Genomic DNA, 17,867 nt, shown 5'->3' on the forward strand with positions numbered 1-17,867 from the left:
GTGTAGAACATGTACGCGTAATAAATTTCTTGACAGTTTACACGAATAGGAAAAAAAAAATAAATAAATAAATAAAACAACTACATATTCGCCTTTCTTCCCTTCTGATATTAGCTTAAATAAAATCGCTTCAATGATGTAGATGAATTATATATAGAGATCAATTGATTGTTCGAATTCCAAGTTTTTTTCAAACCGTTCACTCGATTTTTCGCATTTTAATAATTCGCGATGATTGAAAAAAAAAAAAAAATTAGCCCCCGCCTGACTGTGGAAAAAAAAAAAGAAGAAAACACGTTCCTAGACGAAAAATACCGAGACTCGCTCGAAGAAGCGACGAAACAAATGAGCAAATAAAAATTCCGCGGTTCAAATGGGCGCGAGTCAAATGATCCGAGGGGTGAAATTCACAGGGGTTAAAAAAACTAAAAGAAAGAAGTAAAAAAAAAGGGAGAAGGCAAGAGGTGGAAAAAAAAACGAATAAAAACGGAAATAAACGGCACGCGTATACATAAAAAATATCCGCAGCTTTCCGGCATTCCGCGTCTCTTTTACACTTTCAGGTACGTGGTAAACACACAAACATGCAAGTCTCAAGGATGGAAAGGAAAGAGGGAAACGACGAACCCTTTTCGCGGACACCCCGAATGCTGGAATTTTTCCCCGGCGTATGAAAACCGCACGCGCGAAAACCGCAAACACAAATTAAACGTACCCAAACGTTTCGCGGTGAATGTTTAGGTACGTTTAATTTGTGTTTATATATATTTTATATATATATATATATATATATATATACGTTAAGAATACACGCTCTGTGATCACGCGGGTTTTCGTTGGGCGAGGTTGAAATTTCCGAATTCCACATTTTTTTCGTGACGAAACTTGAAGTAAAGAAGTCTAACTTTGACGAAATATTAAATTTTCATACGGCGCTCAAAGTTCCAAAAGGACAAAATTCGACAAGTCAAAGTTCCGAAAGTACAAGAATGAGAAAATTTAATAATCAGAAACATCGAAATTTCGAATGATCCAAGATTTTCAGATCTGTTAATTCCAAGCTTGGCGAAATTTCACCAATTTGATCTTTCTTTGTTTTGGATTTTCGATATTTTTACGTTCCGAATCCGGGTCGTTTTGATTTTCGGTTTTTCTCATTTCTCACACCCACTCGTCGAGTAAACTACTCCGTGCGAATATATTTCAATTTGTCGAAATATTACCGTATCCAAGCTTTATTTTTCAGAATTTTTCTCTTTCGGAACTTTGCTCAATGGTAACTTGAATTTTCGAAATCTTCCATTACGGAACATTGAGCCATCGAGTTTCCGACCATTCGAAACTTTGTTGTTTCTCAAAAGTTTTATTACTCGACTTCAACTCCACCCCTTTCCGTTTTCTTCGTATAAGCACCCGTGATCCGAAATTTCTCCTTCTCAATTTCGCCAATTTTTTGATCCACCTAAAAATTCGCTGTTTATCTTCAATAAAAGTATAAACATTTTTTTTCTTTTACTCGATCCAAGCTTCTTTCGACTAGGTAATAATCATACCTAATATATTCTTCGGGCTGTGACCAAAAAATCTTCAAATTCACAAAATTTGACGAGTAACGTAAAAGTATCTTCGTAATATGAGAAAAAAAAACAACAACATGCTTTCCATTATTTTATAACAGATCGACGATATTTTTCCGATTGAGTTTTGATTAAATTTTACAAATCTCTTTTACCAATAATGATAACAACAATATTAATAAAAAATAATAATAATAATAATAATGATCGAATGACTTTGAAATCCTTCTCAAATATCAAGTGCATAATATAATACAAACATTTGTGTTTACTTTGGGCACGGGTGTTTTTTATTTCTATTATGTACCCGAGGATCGCAATCTTCAAATCGCAGCACATAATTAGTGAGAATTAGTTATTTATTTATTTATTTTTTCCCAATTGAATTTCATTACAAATTTTTTTTTATTCCTCCTCGTCTTTCATCCATTTCCATCTTTCTTTTCATTTTGCCAACTTATTATTCAACCAGCGAATCCCAGAGAGAAGTGTTTCTACTAATGACTTCTGCAGCACCAGCAGGAGCGACCGAATTATAAGTAAGCTGCAGTTCTCTCGCTATACTATATATATATATACGTATATATCAAACTTAACTACGTATATTTATGTATGTGTGTGTGTGTATGCATATAAAATTCTTTGAATTCAATCCAATTTCAAAACTGAAGAATTTTATAATGAGAATATAGTATGGTATGTATATACGTAAATATAAAACGTATGTGTGAAGAATATAAAAGATGTGTACATAGGATTAATGAAAAAACGTAAAAAGAAACTCGGGAAAAGGGAGCGCCGAGCGAATATCCATGAATACGTTTTACATTTACCTATTATTAGTATATGAACACATTAAAGCTACGCGCGTAATGCCTTCAACACTAATAGACTATATCATTTAACCCTAATCACTTACACTTATGGAAACTTCGACATTACTTGCACGGGGTTACTTAAACCCAAGTAAACTTTGGAACGTTATTACTCTACGCAACGTTACGTCGTGCACAGTTACGACTTGAAGAAAATTCTGTGACGAAATTTAACAATTCAGAAATAAACTCCAATGTCAGTTTTAGCAAAAAATTACGGAGGACGTGGGAGAAATTGTCGAAGCATATAAAAAGCAAAACAATAGGCAACACGTGCGCGGGGTCTCTGAGACCCCCAAGTTTTTTCAATCATCGTTCGTTTTACTCGCGCAAGCAATCCCGATTCAACGCACGCCGACTTCAAAATTGTACGTCAAAGTCGGTGACGGGGTCAACTGGACGGCTCGCGATGTTCTAGACTGATTCAATCCTCGTTCGAGGGAGTACGTAACAAATTCGCTCGTAGATCGGTATTGAGAAATTTTAATATCACTCTGCACCGCGTCTGATCCGACCGTTTCCTTTTACTACTGATTTTTCTCGTGTGATCCGCTATTCCTGAGAGACTTGTCAAACGTGAGGGAGGTCTTACATATTTTCCCTTTTTTTTTTGCTTCTCAGTGAAATCCTTGGACTCGGCCTTGCGATTTGAAGATTTACTTATCTCTGTTTCTTTTTTATTACGTCACATTTGGCGATACGGAGAAGATTTACATTGACTTCGGTTTAAATTGAATTTTTCTAATTTAAACGAATCTTTACGTTTTCGAAACTTTGGAAACAGAAGAACTGATTTTTTTGTTTTGAATGTCGACCTGTCTGTCTGTTCGAAAAACTTCCACGCCGATCTTGGAAACGGACCGATGAAAAAATCTGAAGCTTACAGAATTTTACAACGAAATAACGGGCATGAAAAATTGCCATGTCCCGTTTATTTTCAACGTCCGTTTCTATCGTTAATAAATCGATATTCAATGTTTTACGTTTTTCTAAATGTTTATTTATTTTTGAAGAAAATTGATGAATTTCTTTACTCCGATTTATCTTTCAAAAGATTTTCATCTGACTGCCAAGTTCTGTGCGTTTCAGATTTTTCACCCGGCCACTTTCGAGTTCATCGCGGAAGCTTGTCTGACAGACCGACCGACGTTTCCGTTTTTAATTGCGTTGAAAATTATCGCAAAAAGAATAAACTGCCTTTCCTACTTGCTTATTCTTTTTTTCTTCATTTCCTCACCGACGTGATTCAACGCGTTGAAATTTTATTAACGAGCCTCGCTCGCTGAATCTTAAGCACACGCGTAAATGGAATTCCAATTAGGAATCCCTCCATAATTAATTAATGACCCGGCTGAACAGGGCGTTGCATTTCTCTTGGCACCTACGATCCGCACCCTCCTGCTTCACGATTCCAGGAAAAAGCTTTCAACGTTATGACGTGCGTCACGATTGTGTCACGTTATTCCCCGATGTATGTCATCCTTGTATTTCGCACCTTGCGAAAAGCTCGAGGCTACTCCAAGAACAGATACGATAATAAAGAATATGTTGTCTCTTTTTCGCATAAGAATAGGCATATAATACGCAGAAAAAAAGGAACAGTCTTAAAAACAAACCGATAAGAAATTGAAAAAAAAAAAAAAAAACAAGATAAAAAAAGCTTCTTCCGTCTCCTGGGGAGTTCGGGACAGTCGTTTGTTTTTTTGTTTTTTATTTTTCAAGAATTGATGAATGTTTTACACGTGAAACAGTATGTATATATACCGACGATTTGCATACGTAGGCGAATGGTAATTCACCGCGATTCTTCCGAACCGCTACATCAAACTACGAACCACTTTATTGAACGATTCACCCGAGCTTGCAATCCCCCGATGGAAGCCCGGCTGTAGTTTAGAGCTTTTCAACGGGGTGCATTTTAAATTATGTACCATATCCATTTTTCTCATTCCTTTTTTTTTTTTCATTCTTTCTTTCTTTCTTTATTTTTTATCATCCTGTTTTTTACGAAGGAACTGAAAAAGCTACGCAAATATTTGTCTCTTCTTTTTTTCTTTTTCTTTTTTTTTTCATCCCTTCGCCGGGATCAATATCGCTCCGATGTTGTCACATGCGAAACTCGGTGAGTTGTTCGAAATTGGTTGTAAAAATGAGAAGATGAAACCGAAAAATTTTATGTTACGAGAATGAAATTTATATCCTTCGTTTCGTAATTATTTTAGTTGAGAATTCTGTAATGCAAGTTTCAAAGGTTTCTTGACTGATGATTGAGATTTTTTGTTGTATTTGTTTTTTACAATTATACAGTGTTACAGGCATTTTGCGCGATTTCACGTGGCTAAATATTTTCACTCATTAACAGCGCGGGTGTTTAATTCAGGAATAGAATTTCAGGGGTGGTGTCGAGAGTTTGGAATTCAAAAAGTTCTCGAAGCGACTGATTACGAATTACTTGGTGGCGAAACTTGAGGTAAAGAGAACAAACTTTGAAGAAATAACAATGTTCCGAAATGCAAGATTCCGAAAATTCAAGTTACGATAGAGCAAAGTTTCGTAAATTAAAGTTCCGATAGGGCGAAATTCTGATGAAAAAGTTTCGATATATCAAAATTCCGACAAATTAAAATATACTCACAGAGGGTAGTTCAATCAACGAGTGGGTGTAAAAGATGGGAAGAACCGAAAATCAGAAAAAATTAGAATCAGTGAAAATATCGTAAATCCAAAACAAACAAGAACGATATTTGATCATTCGGAATTTCGATGTTTCAGATTTTTACATTCTCTCATATTTGTACTTTCGGAACTTTGATGTCTCGTCAAAGTTGGATTTCTTCACTTCAAGTTTCGCCACGGAAAAATTCGGAATTCGGCGCTTTCGAGATTTTTCAAATTCGGAATTTCGGAATAAATTTTGTGGTAACGAATTTCTCAGTCCTGCTGGGTCCGGCTTTTCCTTTGAGATTTCATCGAATCAATCCGCCTTTGAAGAAGACCGACGATGTCGGCTTTGCAGGCATTTACTGCCTTGTACCTTCATACGTAAGCTTCGAGAGTCCGGTTTGCGGATTACAATGCGTGTGATCTTTGGAGCGATAGCCGGACGACGACTCGAAGCCCTTAATTTGGGATTAATTGTCCACCCTAACGAGCCCACGACTTGACCTTCGTTCTACCGAAATCCACGTCAAATCAAACCCAGTGGGAAAGCGAATTTTGCTCCGTCAAGTCACCGAACCGAATTACTTAATTTTATTACGACCGAGTTCGTTGTCGTAATTTTTATTTCTATTCTACGAAAATTTACTCTACTTGCGCAAAAAATCATTATTGCATTTCATTTGAAATCGACAAAAAAAATTTGCTTAGTAGAATGTAATTTTATTCATTGTTTTGCCGAAAGAATTTGTTACTTCCGAAACAAGCTTTTTGGATTTAAATTTTTTTTTTCTCTCTCTTTTCGTCAAAAATCTGTCCGAAAATTTTAACAACTTTGATTTTTGGTTCAATATAATTTCGTATAAGATGTTGAGGTTTATTTGAATCAATTTTTTTTTTTTTTTTGTGTCTCTTCTTATTTTCGCAATAAAATTGTGCCAATAAAAAAATTAAGCAATCGCAATTTTACGGATCAAGTTGACGAGAAATATCAATTTCAGTTTTGTAGAACGTTGGATCTGTACGCGGCCGGTTGATTGTCTGTATTATAAGGGGTCGAGTAATAATTTCGGAAACAGGATGAAACGGGATGTTGTACCAATTTAATAGTTAATTACCCAAAGAGGTCAAGGTATCAAATTTGGAGAAGGGTGCGGTGGAATTCCCACGTGGTTAAAAATCCTTTTAGGGAGTATTTCCGGTTCGTAAAACCGGCCTAATAGGTAAATACATGCATGTACTATGCATGTAATACATAGATACAGGGGAAAAGGACCAGGTCCAACATAACGGTTGACATCTTTTTATTCGAATGTAATTTTTAATTCAAATATTTGCTCCGCAATTTGCAAGGAGGAAAAAAAAAATAAATAAATAAAAATAAAAATACTAAACGTACATTTTAATTCTATTATTATTTTTATTTTTATTTTTATTACACACACGCGTACACTTACCGTGCGAAAAAATATCTTTACGGATGCAATTTGTTGTATAATTACGCGTCCAATTTCACGGTACGTATAGCGAATTTTTATTCACCCTTACTTTTAATAATCAGGCTAATTTCTTACCAGCCTAATGTTTGCTCCAATTTCATGGCAAAAGATCGAGGGGAGGGGAAATTTTTTGAAAATTGTGAAATAACAATGATAACAAAACATGTGTAGATGGGAATACCGATGTAATTTTTTACATTTGTTAGTACTCGTAATCTGAGTAAAGGGTAAAATTTGATTATAAATACGGCTAAATTGAGGTTTGAACAACACAAACTTTTTTTTTTGTTTGTTTTCTTCACGGTGGGGACGGATCGGCAAAAGCGGGAATAGTCAGGGAATTTCCTATATATTTACCTTGTTTAGTTTATATAGAATTTATAACCCACCATACTCATTATTGAATACAGTGCACTCTCTCAATAGGGCCGCAACGAGGAAAGAGGGGAAAAGATTTTCCACAAATCGGAGGCCTCCCACCAATCACTGTTGAAGATTCAAAACATTGCATTTGCTGCGTGGCCTTATTGACAGATTTGCTTCTAAGAATGTAGAGAGTGGGGGATGTAAGCCGCGTGATTATCGAAGGGCGTGACCCAAAGACAAGACGAGTTGTTGAAGTGTAAACAGACTGCGAATACCAAAGCTGATTGTGAGTTTCGTGTCTTCATTGCTTGGTGTAACTTCAACGAGTGATATCGACTCTCCTCTTCCTGGGTCGGTCGGTGTTGTTTTTAGTTTCGGTTCGCTGGTTTTCGATGAATGCGTAGTTGCACTGTTGGCACGTTTTCGATATTCAACTGATCAGGTAGCTAGCTAAAGCACAGAAAGGCGGAGTGAGTGTAGAATCAAGTGTTATTACGGTGCGGATTATTAGATTATAGCTTTATAAAGTTTTCAGTGTGAAATGTGCGGTGTTCCACTGTTCAACCTGAGATGCTGCCAGAACTACAACATGTAAAGTGTGGAGCAGCCCAGAGGAGGTAACAATACTTCTTTTATTTATTGTGTGATAATCCAAGGTGGTATGTATGCACATCGAAGCCGAAATTTTGCCCTTGCGTAACATGCAGTCGATAAATAATTAAGCTGAAGCTATAGCAGCCAATGTTAGCAGCCAAATGTGTTACATTTTTTGGGAATAGAAAAATGGGGTACTGTTTTATCCTAATAATTATATAAAAGTATCGGGGATTCGAGGTATTTCACAAAACTTTGATTTTCGGATTTCACTACCTTATGCGAATAAACACGAGAACGTTTGGCTGTTAATTCTGGCTGACGGCTTCAGTCTTGTCAATAAATATGGTTGTAGACACCAGTAATAATTGATTTGACAACTGAAAAGCCAACTCGCTAAATTAATTCGAGTTTTCTTTTTTGTTTATTCCAGATTTAAGCAGAGACATCCGAGTAACTTCTCCATTGCTCGGCAACGTTGGTGAGTTTGCATGTGTCAGGTTACGGGTATTTCCCTGGGATTCCTCTGTCACGTGGCGTGGCGGTAACAATTGTTACACAAATCTACGATTTTTTAGCTGCATGGATAGGCTCATTCACGATCGCAACGTGCTTGACTTTCAGTCGAATAATTTTTTTTCCGCAATTTAATTTACGGTGGCTTGATTGAAGTTAGAAATTTTGCACGTTGCTAAAAGTGGAATGAGCATCGCGACAGGTAACCATCGCTTACTCGGCACTCGCGAGATCGAATTGTGTTTCGCAACTGATGTAATAATCTACGTTTGAATTTACCGATGATGTCGTTTAAGCGGTGGATCCACCTGAGGCTTCAATATATTCCAGTTATTGATTAATCGTACTCATATGATTGTTTGATTGATAAAATTCCAAAGTCTGGCATAATGTAACTTAATCAAACTGCCTGTTATGTCTCGAATCATTTGTAACTTTTTTACGGCCAGCAAGTATTGATCAATTGCAGGTTTAGCTCGCTTAGAAAAATACGAATTAACGTACAGGATGTTTCTAATCCATCTTACAAAAGGTTGATGTACCGATAGTCTGCCAAAATTTACTAAGATAATACATACAATTTTACGGTTGGCGGGATACAACCGCGATACTTCATTCTGACAATGAGTAGGCAGACTACGATACAAAAACATTTTGCTCCCAACAGGTAACCAACGAAAATGTAAGTCAGCGACCACGGCGCAAATGATGAAGAATGATGTGTGTTGGAAAAAATGGAGAATCGTTTAGATCGAATATAGGTAACCGGGTAGGTAGGTGGACGTTTTGGGATCCGTCGCGGGGTATATGCATGTGTGTGTGAGCCTCCCTTTTCCGTTGGGTGGTTCCGTTGGGAAACGGGTGAGGGTAGGAAGGTCGCGATGTACCGTGATGTTACTAACTTTTGTAATTCACAGCGTCAAACGATCACAGAGATTTTTTTCCCCAAAGACTCCGTATTCGAGTCTCTGGGCCATTTTTAAGCATGTGAATTTTAACAAGATTAAATTTACAATTTCTTGTCACTCTGTAACCATTTTTCAATCGTTATTCAATTCATTATTCCATTCAATTGATTTGTGTGATCGTCTGAATGGGCAAAACGCATCTCTGGACCATCTATCGCGTTCCGTGGTACGCTAGATGGGGAGAGATGCTGAGCTCAAAGACTTCGCGTCGAAGAGGACCGCCGACCGTCACGCCACACATTAATGCATGCCCTCCAACCTCCCTCCCAGAATTGATTCGCATCTGTAAATAACAATCCGCATCGCGACGTGTCGGATTCAAAAAGACGCAAATGCGGATTGGATCTCTACAGAAATTTGCGACAATTCCTAGATATTTAAGGATTTTTGACTAATCGATCGATCGTGCCTTTTTGCGCGTAGATTGTTCACGGAAATCCAATGCGCCTTTTGCGCGTGGACTTGATACCGCGTGACTCTAAGTTTGGATCGAAGACTGTAACTAACTACTTGGACTAACTTTTGGTCATAAAGGCAGTCTGAGGTTGCTTAAATTTTGTAAAAAAACGTCAGGGAATTCTGCATTCTGTGACGGGAAAAGTCTTGAATTTTATTTCAGCAAAATTATCTTTCAAATTCGTGTGGTTTGAAATTCACGACAAAAAAATTTTCCGGACAGACCGTTCCATGTTTTCATGTTACGGTGAATTTTTATGGTTTACTCGAAAGTTTGATCGCAAGAGTTTGATAGATGGAAATATAGAACAGACTTGAAATATTCACTGACAATATTGAGAAGATATTATTATTATCCACACAAGACAAACACAGTTTCGAACTTCTTATACACCTCGCTTATATTCCCTTCTTTTTATTATCAGCAAAAGTTTCGAAAGTTTCTCTTCCTCGTTGATATTTCCATACATTTGAATTCCCCATTAATAACACCGATCCTCCGCGGCTCTTTTATTTTTCTATTCAACATTCAAACCCCCTTTTATATCCACTTTGATACTCTCGATTCTCCCTCGTCAATGATTTCGGCAAATTTCGAGTTTTCTTTATCGTTCACATTTTTTTATTCATACGAATCGATTCTTGGGGTTTACTACTTGTTTATATTATCGTACCTTCATAGGTGAATAAAACGGATGGTACGTTGTTGAATGAATTGAAAAATTTGATAAATACAAAGTTGAAAGAAACGAAGGGAGAAAAAAATATTCTACTTCGGGATTCGAACGTTTTTATGTTTCTCTCGCCTTTAGTACCCATCCATCTCTTTTTACTTCAATTTCAAACCTGTCCTTGTATATTTTCGTAAATAAGAAAATTCCATCCAAGTATTAAACCGCCGCGTGTATATATATATACATATGTATTTAATATATCTATATTGAATTTATACTCGCAATAGCGAAAGCAAAAGTGAAACTCGGGCGAAGCGTCACGTGTTTACAATAAAAATTGAAAGGGAATCTTGCAAAAGTGAAATATACAACTACTGCACGGTATCAAGATGAAAATATGTTTTTTTTTCCCTTCTTCAATTCCGCGGAGAATTTTTTTTTTTTTTTTTTTTTCACCGTTAAAAAAAATCCCGAATTTATTTGAAAGCGATCCAAACGTCAATCACGATGAAAAGTTGCCTGAAACCTAAAAAAGATTTCGATTTTCACTCCAACTATTTCAGACTCATGATAATAATTCCAAGAATATAATTTCTTCTTGCTTCTCATTGGTGTTGAGAAAAAAAGTAAAAAAAATTAAAAAAAAGTCCAGATCGACGAAAAGTTTATCATCTCACGGAAATAATATTCGGATTTAACGTAGTTAATAACGAACCGGAAGTACCGGATTTAAGCGGCACGATGGAGAAACTGAATCGAAGCAAATGAACAGACGCAGTTTGTTGTTCCATTAACTTTCCATAGTTGCTGGCCGGGGTCGAGAGGCGGACGTTCAACTTCCGGTTGGCTTTAACCGTATGTAACACCAGCTCGAAAGTCGTGTAAAACAAATTAATGGCATGCAGCAGCAGCGGCTGCAGTTAAGTCTGTGTATAACGGTCGGCGTGTGTACGAAACTCGAAAGCCGGTGCAAAACGCCAAACATGAGGAACGACCGCCAAAAGCAAAAGTAAAACAAGACTGATAACGCTGCGGACCTTTCGAAGGCTTCGGTTTTGTTTATCATGGACGCATCGAGTTTGCGGCTTGAAGCGAACTCACTGAAAGCGAATCGCCGGATGCTCGAAACAATTTTGGAACTAGTGATAAACACGGTCGAATTTGTTTTATTTTTTTTTTTGTTTCGTTTTCTTTCTTTCTTGCTTTTTCTTTTTGAGGCGATTTTTTAGTTTATTTTTTACAGTACGAAGCGTTTAATAAATTTTTTAGAAACAGAGCGTTATTTTCGAATACACAGCATTTACATTTTTGATGCGAAATCGTTTAACCCTTTGAGTCAGTGTTTTTTTTTTTTTTTTTTTTTTTTTTTTTATTGCGATATAGTGTAAATTGTTATTGTTAGAAACATATTGATTGAGAAAAAAATCGTGACAATTAAGTTCTTGAGGTCGTCGATTACGAATCGGAAGTCAGATTTGAAAATTCGAGAAGACGGATCGAAAATATGGCGGACGAAAATTTGAAATTCGATCGAGTACGGAGAAAAAATTTTGTACAATGGTTTTCGGGGTCGCTGATTACGAATCTGAAATTAGATTTTGAAAATTTATCACGGCAAATCCAATCAGCGTTCCCGAAAACTCCTGCACAGAATTTTGACCGTATTCGAACAAATTTGAAATTTTCCGCGATATTGGATCCGCAGTTTAAAATTTTCAAAATCTGATTTCGCAATACCCAGCCTAACTAGTCAAAACTCTCAGAAATACTTAGATCGAATAATTCCACGAGGTAAGCTATTCATTTTGAAAAATTCAAACTCGATCATTATATCACTTTCTTTTTCAATCTTTCGCAACGGAATTTCATTATAGAATCAGACTGTAACCGTCGAATATAACGGTTATAGATTCACCGGTTACACCTATATCGATAAAATAGATAATTGAATAGAAATTGAAACGTTGGATTATATCGAATCCTCTGCCATTCGCTTTTCGCTTCATTTCACGTTTAATTTGCGCTTCGCCCCGCTTATCTTTTCGAGTGATAACCATCATAGCCGACGCGCATTTTTCCCCTCATTTTTTCACGACCTTGCATTCCTGATCATCCCTGCTTATAGGTAGGTACGTAAGATGTTTGATTACATATATAAATATACATAAATATATATATACATGTACATATTATATATATATATATATATATATATATATATATATATATATATATATATGTCCGTACATATGTACACAAATACGCGGCACATAGAAGTGTACGTATGAAAAAAAGATCCCCCGTTAAGATCCCAACTATCGCGCGACAAGGGATAATGAGGGATTTTTTATCTCCCTTCTTTATTCTTTTTCTTCTTCTTCTTCTTCTTCTTCTTCTTCTTCTTCTTCTTGGTTTTATTCGTTTCCTGCCGTAGCGCGAATGGATTTTTCCCTTCTTTGCTGACTCCGTCTCGATCCTGCATTCCGATATACATATGTATATAACTATATCCCAACTCCAGGAAGAAAACGTTCTCGAAGCATTTTTCCGTCGTCGCGTATTGAAAAAATAGATACGTTTATTTCTCCTATGATGTTCGCTTTCTTCCGCTTCGCACATTTTTCTTTCTTTTAATTTTTATTTTTTTATTCATCTATTTTTTTTTTTTGTTTTTTTTCTTGTTTTTTTTTCTCTCTTCTTCCAATTTTGCTTCGACATACAACGTACAACCTACTCTCAAGTATCGAACAGACAAACACACGCTGCTCGAATTTCTCGGAGAAAGGTGATGAAACAAGAGAAAAATTGCGAGGAGAAAAAAAGAAGAAGAAGAAGAAGAAAACAACAACAAATAAATAAAAGAACGTCAACGACGACGACGAAAAAGGGGACGAGGGAGACTGAGAGGGAAATTTTGAGAAGGGTAGGACAAGGGGTCCTACACTTATGTTTTTGAAGGAGGGCGAGGAAGGGCGACTAGAAGGAATAGCAGTGGAAGAGAAATCGACGGTAAGGGTTGACCCGTGACTTGGAAATTGAGGACAACGAGACCGGAGGTGATAACAATGTTTCGCGAAGCAATAAACCGGCTATAAACTGTTCGGCCGAATCACTTCGGTCCTGTATATATATGGTCGCCATACTCAGTGCGGCGCTATCCATTTCTATCCGAAAACCAATTCGGAACTAGGAGAGAGCGAGAGAGAGAGAGAGAGAGAGTGTGTGAGGAAGAAGTAAGGAACAAGTAAAAGATAGTGGGGGGAAAAAAAAGCACTCGAGGGAACGACGTTCCGATTTGAAAAGATTTTAACTTTCGACTTTCACCGTTGTTTGTTCGCCTTTTTTCCTTTCTCCTTTCACCTTCTTTCTCTATCTTTGTCTCTACTTTTTTTTTTTTTTTTCTAACGATTCGTGTTTGAGAAAAATCGTTATTTTGCACTTTTGGGATTGTCTGAAATTTGGTAAACCGTGATAACGCAAAATGTGTTGGTACGTGTATTTGTGTATTTTGGAGAAAACAACTCCTTGATGGCAGTTTTGAAATTGCCTCAATAACGATCATGTTGAAATTGGTAAGAACTGTTATTCAGTTGAAATTCATTGAACCGTAATAAAAGGAAATTAATCATATTTTTCAATGTCAGTTCGTTCAAAATTTTTGTAAAAATAAGAAAGTAGTGATTTTTTTTTACAAATGTTTCGTTACGACAACGTTCATCATTTTTTACCTCGTGAGACAATAGAAAATAAGAACTCAATGCGACGAGCGAAAAAGTTTTGTTTTTTTTTTTTTTTCTTTTACTGATTATACGTGCGATTGTAATTATTACATGTAATCACATATCGATATTCGAGAGGGTTGAAAAGTATCGTGAGACGCGTAGTTAATTTGAGGATTTGGTCATGATTACGGGTGAAAATAAAAAATAGATATCTCAATTTCAAAGTGACGATTTATAATCTCAGCGTTATGAAAAATAATAGTTATTGCATGAACACGGAGAAGAATGAAAAGGGGAAAAATTTTCCGAGGTGAAGTCGAGCAGGAATATTCGTAGAGCTTGGAAGAAAAGAGATCTTCTTTAATCCGTCGGACACGAGGAAGGACGATTTTCTTCGTCTCCATTTTACTACCCTTCCTGAGCCGCTTTTCCTCGTCTCCTTTCGTCTTCTTTCGGGGCTTAAAAAGCTCCTACCGTGCTCCATTCGGAGGAACGGATACTCGCCGAGAAGATTCGCAGGCGTTTAGACTCTCAGCGTTACTGCGAAAGTTGTAGGTGTTCGTGTGTATATGGGACATTCCATGAAGTCTCGATCAAGATTCTACTTCCATGTCCCAGATTGGCTTTGTAATTTTTTGCATCAGAGTACGTGATGAAAAATGCAATCGCAATTTTTTTATGAATTTTTCGATCCAGCGTATCTGAAGTATGATTTAAAAACTTGGAACGAAAGCCCCCACTTTCTGAAATGTGAAAAGATATTCCAAAAAATGTTTGAAAATATAAAAAAAAAATTCTTACACCAATTAGAAGACGGTTATTTCATAACTTCAATAGGTGAATAGGAGAAATAAAAAATTATTATTTGTCGATTGTATTTTTAACATAAGAAGAAACACAAACTTTTTTATTCATAATAATAATAATAACGTAATTTTGATGATGATAATATTTATTTGTTTACGTTTTTCTTATTCATCGTTCGAAGTTGTGAAATCTCCGTCTTCTGAAACGTATCAAAAATTTCGTTGTATTTGGTAAGATTTTTGTGAATTTTTTCAGATATTTCGAAAGTGGTAGTTTTTGTTACAAGCTTGGTTGAAAAATTCTGAAAAAAATTGCTGTTGCGTTTTTCGACATATACTTGCATACGAAAAATTATAAAGCGAATCTGTGACATCGACGTGGAATCTCGATCGAGATGTCACGGAATGTCCCATATATGTATATATACAGAAAAAGAGAAGACGGAAAGAGAGAGAGAGAGAGAGAGAGAGAGAGAGATAACGGTGGGTGTAAGAGGCGGTTAAGAATGCTTCCCTCGGTTCCATTGTTCTTCAAAGCTGCTGACGATTCCGCGGATGAGCCATACGTCTCAGACTGAAACCTCCATAAACTCGACGACTCAATTTCAGATGCAGTCTATTGTACATTTCCAACTTTTGTTCCTCATTTCATAACGTCAAGAATTACTGAAAACTCTGACGTAAGAATAGGCGATTTTTACCGCCTGCTGAAAATGTACAAAAGACGCTATTTTTTAACTAAAGAAGTGCGCAAAAACTGTTTTTCCCCACTAGTGAAATAAGTATTTTGCCGCTGGTAGAGAAATTGTTCGCTGTTTCCAAACGCGCACCTCGTTTACATTTTTACATTTTTGTTGTAAGAAAAAAAAAAAATATCGCGGGCAATGACGAATTTTGCACACTCGTTGCGTAATATACTATTTCTGCACTCCTCGCAAAGCGATAAAATCTTTACTCCGTCACATCGCGAGTTTTAAGGTCACCCTGATGAACTCGGAAATAAAACTCTTGGGAGCAAGAATGAAGTATAGAAGAATAAAAATGAACGTCAAAGCAACTGAAGTGTTGACTGTTCATAAAAAGTGATTTGAAAAGCAGTTAATCGTCTCTGGAATGTCGTGCATTCATTAATTTCAAACAATCAATTTTGCTTCTTTTTCTAACCATGCCTTTAATCGAGTCACGAAGCATTATATGATCAATGATAAAGGATGGTCGGTAATTTCTAAAAAAGGGTAGCGAACCGACTTGTCAGCACACGAACTTGAATAGAACTTAGCACACCGCAGGACGATTTTCACTTCCTTGATATCCAGTGTTCAGTGAAGATTGTGAGATACGATTTAAAAAAGTTCCCAAGTTGTAAAATAAATGGTTGACATTCTTTCCCCAAGTAGTGCAGAAAATTTTTTTTCCACGTCCACCAGCCGAACGTTGTGAGCGATTTTCAGATTTTTAAATATTGTAGGAAATCGTTTAATCTAGACATGGAATCGTTGACCTCACAATGTGGTCCTAAATTTTCTGAAAAATCTTGACTCATTCCTGCGAACCGTTTTTCAGGTTTGATGTGTTCGATACGTGTAAATCACCTCTGACCTATTACCGATTGTTCAAAGCCGAAAGGACAATGGTGGCACCAGAGCTTAACACCTAATAGACAAGATTCGAGCTTGCGAAGCGACGCTTCGCGGCGTCGGAATGCCGGGAAGACCGAAACGTGACACTTTGGGTACAACACGCAAGGTAAAGAGCAAAGGCACTGAACTCACCGCTTCCGGTTTTCATGGTGGCAATTTCCTCGCGTCCTTGAAGAAGGATATTCATTCGCGGTTTCCCTTGGACAGGTTTAATCACGGACGAGAGACGAGGGTATCACAAAATCACAACACAATTCCTCCTACCCCCCCACCCACCCACCCAGCCCTTCACAGGCGAAGAGAGTTTCTTCAAGTATGACCTTAAACACGAGGCTGACCTCAAGTCGGTCTTCTTCCGGTTGAACTCCACGAACCACTGGAGCCGGGTCGACGGGTCGTAATTCCTGGTCTCTCTCTCTCGCTCTCTCTCTCTCTCTCTCTCTCTCTCTCTCTCTCTCTCTCTTAACGCGGCATTAACCTCGAGCGGCCAAAAACCGTTTACCAAGTTAGATTGCGCCGGCTGCTGATCTCGGAGAAGACCCTCGACAGTTTCGAGGACCAGGGCTTCCGACCGTCACCACTGGGAGCTTTCCTACCGAGCTTTCTTGCTCGATTTTGTCCAGGGGATGTTCACCCTGTCGTCGGACTCGGGGACGAATGATTCGTTGACGCTGCTCCCGAATCCACGCTTTTAGCTAGTCAACGTCGACCCAGTATCACAGAATTGAGGGAGCTTTTTCTTCTTCTTCTTCTTCTCAATGGCTCGAAAGCTCAACGCGATCTTTAACCGGTTGCAGGCCTCGCGATTCGCAGGTTAGAATTTTAGGCACCGATGAAACACCTGCCGCATTGTCTGTCACCTTCGCACGACAAGCTTCGTCTACGAACGGAGAGTAACTGGTCCAGCTAACGGCGCCGCGAAGCTCGGAGGCTGTGTCCGCCCCCGCATCATCCCTACGAAGCGGGTTGCCAGCGCCTCGTTCAACCCTCCCAACATCCCCACCATAATATCGATCCCCTCCACTCACCATGACGACGGCGTCCTTTCGTTATAACCCGCGGCTTTTCGAAATAGCTGAACGTTCTTTTTCTTGCAACGATTCACGTGAAGCAGGTACGGAACTTCTATGTTCTTTCAAGTTCACCATCATTGGGAGGAAAATTGAAGAAACTCTAAGTACGGAGCGGAGATTGACGCGCGAATTCGACGAATTCTATTCGTAACTTCGTCGCTATTCGAATTTTCGGGATTTTTTGGTGACAGCGGTGGGATACTTGGCAAAAATGGGGAAGTGCGACCGCTGTGAAAAAGTTTCTCGATCTTCCAAAAGATGATTGATCGGGACGAATAAGCGAACTTTTTGCAAACTGTTTGCTTGTTTTTGTTTTTCATTTTTTTTTTTTTTTTTTTTTTTTAATTTCTTTTTTATCGCCGCTTCGCGACCTTTGAAATCCGAGGTGTCAGGAAACTGATGGGAGTTCATTGAATTCTGCCTGTACTTCACATTACGGAATT

The 17,867-nt window shown here is 37.7% G+C and overlaps 1 protein-coding gene across 6 annotated transcripts in view; it reads right to left on the minus strand.

The window, feature by feature from the left end:
• LOC124186994 (glutamate receptor ionotropic, kainate 2) overlaps positions 1-17,867 on the minus strand; it is a 246,943-nt gene that overhangs the window by 196,911 nt on the left and 32,165 nt on the right. For 5 of the 6 annotated variants that reach the window (XR_006871761.1, XM_046579228.1, XM_046579224.1 and 2 more), the window contains exon 1: positions 16,484-16,618. The exons of the other annotated variant lie outside the window; for it this stretch is intronic. The gene's annotated coding sequence lies outside the window, so the exon portion shown is untranslated. Of the gene's footprint in view, positions 1-16,483; positions 16,619-17,867 lie in introns of those variants that run through there. 6 annotated transcript variants of the gene reach the window in all.

The sequence above is a fragment of the Neodiprion fabricii genome, chromosome 7 (assembly GCF_021155785.1).
Source record: "Neodiprion fabricii isolate iyNeoFabr1 chromosome 7, iyNeoFabr1.1, whole genome shotgun sequence".
In the NCBI taxonomy this organism is placed as follows: Eukaryota; Metazoa; Arthropoda; class Insecta; order Hymenoptera; family Diprionidae; genus Neodiprion; species Neodiprion fabricii.